At 42.0% G+C, this 4,825-nt stretch overlaps 1 long non-coding RNA gene across 1 annotated transcript in view; it reads left to right on the top strand.

The window, feature by feature from the left end:
• The first annotated feature begins 848 nt into the window (after positions 1-848).
• LOC112550930 overlaps positions 849-4,825 on the top strand; it is a 25,328-nt gene continuing 21,351 nt past the window's right edge. The window contains exons 1-2 of the long non-coding RNA XR_003095015.1: positions 849-911; positions 1,023-1,360. This is a non-coding gene — a long non-coding RNA (uncharacterized LOC112550930). The remainder of the gene's footprint in view (positions 912-1,022; positions 1,361-4,825) is intronic.

Here is a 4,825-nt window from a genome sequence, read left to right as displayed (position 1 = left end):
CTAAGATTTCTATCAGCTTTTTTTGATTGCGTCTCATCAAAGCATATTCACATAAGGTGAGCTTTTAAAAGAAGCGATTTTCCGCTCTTCTTGACTACACAAGACATGAAGAAATTAATGAAAAAAAGCGATGCCTGTCTGGCGCAGAGGCATCACAGTCTTATTCCTGCATAAATTCTCACAGGTCAACTCGAAAACAGTTCAGGGTCAAAATCTCATCTAGTCACCTAGATTAAAAACTAATTTCTCTAAAGTATATCCTATATTGAAGCTTTTTCATGCAAATAAATAGCCAGGGGGCTCATTTTTTCCTCCTCTATTAGTTGTGCATGTCATGAATTTGAACAGAACATTTTGTTCTGTACTCTAATTACATGCATTATAAGGAAAAATCTATTCCTTGCATACATATCATTAGGAGCAGTTCTGAAGCTCCTTTCCATCAGGGCACCCGTCATGGTGGCTCATCCTAATATTGACAGTTTAATCTTTTTGTTTCATACAAGATTAAAAGTCGTATGGCTGCCATTCCTCCATGGAGCAGGCGGCGAATCCAATTGGAGGCAATCCGTGTCTAAGTGCCATTTCTGTACTGAAAATGGACTGCAGCTTACAAAATATATTAGATAATTATCAGTCGTTATGGAAAAAATAATAAAAAAAACCCCTACGTTGATGAAAGAGTAAATAAGGCGATTTTTATTATTTTTTTTAAAAATGGGTTTTACTTACAGCTTTGCTGCAGCATATGCATTTGCGCTCTTACTTAGGTGCTGTGTAATATATTCATTTAAGCATAGTTGTTAGCAGTTTCAATTTCTTTTGCTTTATCTCATTATGGAAGGAGAGGGAGACTGACTGACCAGGTGGTCAGTGACTTCTGGAGCAATCAAAGTCGTCTTTTATCAAAGGTAAGCAATATCCCCTTGAAAGATGCTTTGAGTTTTAATAGACATTGCTAAATATTAGCCTTTTCCCCTTGTTTGTTTTCTGTTTAAAATGTGTCTGATTTGTTGTTACAGGAGAGATTTGGTTTAACAATCTGCCTTTGGAAGAACAGGCCTCAATTTCCAAAAGTGATTCCTAGTACTTCAGGTCATCGACTTCTGGCTGTTTGACGCAAGAGACTTTAAAAGGGTGTGATTTTCCCACCAACGCAATCTCAAAATCATTCCCTTCAACATATTGCAGAACGGGCGCCCCAAATCACTACTCACAGGAAACTCTGATGAGGGTAAAATCTTGACATCAGTTCAGACGGGATTCAGTCTGGAGAACATGCATCGTCTTAAGTGAATACGAGGAAGCCTCGTGAAGCCTGGAGGACGATTCCAGATTTGGCCGGGGAGTTATTGCTCTCGTGAGTATATCTGAATATGCTGTTGCCGCTGCCACTGTCTAATCCAACGCATAGTTGGATCGTTTCTGAAACTTTAAAAATATGCTGCTGCGAGAACGTAAAAGTAAAATGTGACTATACGAGCATTTAATGTTGAGACTCTACTGTGATGGGAACTCGCAGGTGAAGGGTTTTTTGGTATCGTTCAAGCTTATTTTTTTAATATCCACGAGCTTTCATTTTACTTAACAAAACAGTGTTCCTGAAGCTGGGCGAAACCCTGAGCTGAACTATGCAGAGGGGGTTAGTCATTGCTGCAGCCTCAGACTCTGTCGATACCTAGGTATTGAATACGCCTCTGAGAACAATTCGTAATACTAATAATAGCTAGGCCGTACATCATTCTTTTGGTTGATAGACCTCAAGAGTTTCACGAATGATTTAAGAATCGTTGTTTCTAATTTACATATGGAAAAAGCAAAGCACAGAGAGGGGGAAGGTGACTTTTCTGTGCAGTATTGGCAGAGGGGGCTAGCACAAATAGCGGGAGCTTGGGTTGTTAAGGAGTCTCACTGCTGCAACCCACAGGTGTCTGTGCTTGGGGAGTGTTACACGGTTTGCTGCCTGAACAAAGTAATGGTAAAATATCCCATCAGTTTTTAAACAGGGCGGTGGTTAGTAAGGATCTGACCCAGCCTAAGTTTTAGTTGGGGGAAAAAACTTTCATTTTCCCATTTTCCACTGCAAACATCTGGCTGTTAGAGGAAACATTGCAGCTGCTGTTGTCTTCCACTTGGCGAAAGCAGCCGGAAATGGGCTGTTCACATATTACCCTCACCTGGGAGTGGCTATTATCGAAGCAGGATCATTTCTGTTCCTTAGCAGAACGGCAGCCCTTGAGTAAATGCATTGTGATTGCATAACTACGGGACGAGCGGGCCATTTCAAAGGAAAGGCCCTTTCTGACATTGTTTTCAGATTGACAGAACGCAGCCATGAAGGGCAAATATTGGTTTCTTTTAAAAAAGTGAAAGACTTTATTATTACCGCGTGGGCTCTGCCATCAAGGGAATAGCTCCTTAGCATTTGATTTTGAACTGCTCCTCGCAGCTATTTTGAGTTTTATTGCAGGCAACGCATTCTTCACTCACAGGATAATTTGGTTATAAGCTCCATAAATATTTGCCTCAACATCACAAGGTAATATTTAATTGCTTCTCTGAGCTTGGAATCCTAAAGCCTGGACCACCTTCTTCTTAGCCGATATTTTCAGTGGTACTGGTGATTGGGGAGCCTCAATTTTTGGGCATACAGCCTGAGGCACCTTAAAGGAACCAGACTTTAAGAACATTTTGTTACGTCTCCTCCTCCACAGAAAAGCAAGCCAACTGTTTTCCTCATGTCCGGTTGTTTTTAACATGACCCCCTAGTTGACAGTAGCGTGATATCACAATCACAAACACAACCCCCTAGTTGATGGTAGTGTGATGTCACAATCTCACAATCACAAGCATGACCCCCGACGCCAGTTGATGGTAGTGTGATATCACAGTCATAAACATGACCCCCTAATTGATGGTAGTATGATATCACAATCACAAACACGACCTCCTAATCGACGGTAGTGTGATATCACAAACTTTAACTCAAGGCAGTCCATCTAGAACCAGAAAAGACCAGGCAGCATCTTCTTCACTGGCCCACCCTGAAAACCAGATGGTTTGTGTGAGAGTCTTTCCTCACCTGAATAATGTATGTCAGCGATGAGTGCACTGATACATGGGCTCTCAAGAGATTTGATGTTCGCCTCACCGCCACGGGCCATCATTATTATTTACATAAATGTGTACGAGGAGACAATTCTTGTCTGGTGGCCGCCAAAAGAGCCTGGCTCTCTGTTGGGCCCACATCCAGTCAAGCACTTATGTATGTGTTTAAACTTGTGAGCACCTCATGCAGGCCAATGGCAGAGGCACTCATGGGCTTAAGTGCTCAACTGGATCCAAACCAAAGTGAGATTGATGAGTAATGTGGCCAAGAAAGAAAGGAGGAGTTTTACTTTGGCACACATGTTCCTTCTTACCCTCTTTTTTCTTTTCCCCCTATTTAGGGCCCAATCCTATCATTTGTTATGGTGGCTCGTCCTGTTTTGCTTGGTTCTATTCTACTGCACTTGTCCCGGTAGTATTATTTTGTCGTTTTGAGTTAAGCCTCAATATCTTTAAACATCTGGCTCAGAGCACCTTCGTATAGTCCCTGGAGCTAAATGGTGAACACCTGTTCTTTTTGTGTTCTCATCCTTTCCCCGTGTGCAAAATGTGCACTGAGCATTGTGTGCATTTGGGTTTGGACTTTTATGTACGTGTATATGTGCAGAGATATGGACCGTATCTGTATAGATTACCTATAGATGCATCGATGTATACCTGTATAGATGCACCGGGGGGTGTTCTCTCAGAGACGGCAGACAGCAATGCTTGCAGAAATTGCTGGTCACTGGGGCATCCAAGAGCACTCAACTTCCAGAATGAAGGATGACTCGCAGATGTGCCTGCAACCAAAGCAATTGCACTGTGGCTACAAACTCTTTCAAGGGCCTTCCTTTATCCACCAGCCTCACCTCTTCACCCCCTTGAAGTCTGTCTGGCTTCTTCCTACACTAGAAATTTCCCTAGCTGTAGCTTTGGACAAATGGCTTCTATCTTCACTTCACTGCTTTGTATTTTGGCTTTTTTTGAATAGCACTTAGATGTGCTTGGACCTCTGAATGGGTGATATGATAAATCTGATAAATCCAGATCTCTCTCTCACCCACACACACGCTCTCTTTCAAATGACAATATTTTCTCTTAAGATCATAGGAGCAATTAATATCAGCAAATGGGTTCCTTTTAGTAGTATTGGTGAAGGCAAGCAGCCAAAACTGAGATGAAATCACTTGAAAATAGCAACCCTGGAGAAAGTCTTACTGGTGGCTTTAAAGGGCAAATCCTTTCTTCTCTGATGTAGGCTCCATAACTTGTTGCCAGGAGTAAAATCGGTGTCTATCGTGTCTCCACCTCTGTTGCCTACCCATGATTGTTGTCCCAAATTGAACGAGATAATATCCCTGTAAGCCTTCTGTTTGCAAAGCTCTGGTATTCAGCCTATGCTGTGCTGTCTTGATAAGGAGCAAATGTCAAAAGCCTGCTTCATCCAGGGGAGGATTCAAACTCACGTAGGGAGATGACGACTCCAGTCTTTAGTATTCCCTTTAATGGATTCTGTCTCTCTGAAAGCTTCTCCAGCCCCTCCGAAGTGTAAGGAAGAGGAAAAAGATTAATTCAGAAGCAGGCTTGGTGTTTTCTTAAATTGAAGGCCCAGGTGTTTTAGTGTTATGTGTGTATCACTGCACATTAAATTATGTATATAATTTATACCTGCAATTTCTGTAGTTTCTGCGTAGAAAAGGCCATTTTGGACATCCAGCTGGCCTCAGATGTACCA

This window comes from Alligator sinensis, unplaced genomic scaffold, assembly GCF_000455745.1.
Source record: "Alligator sinensis unplaced genomic scaffold, ASM45574v1 scaffold937_1, whole genome shotgun sequence".
NCBI classification, from domain to species: Eukaryota; Metazoa; Chordata; order Crocodylia; family Alligatoridae; genus Alligator; species Alligator sinensis.
Note: the sequence above shows the minus strand (reverse complement) of the source record. Positions and strands in the feature narration are given on the sequence as shown.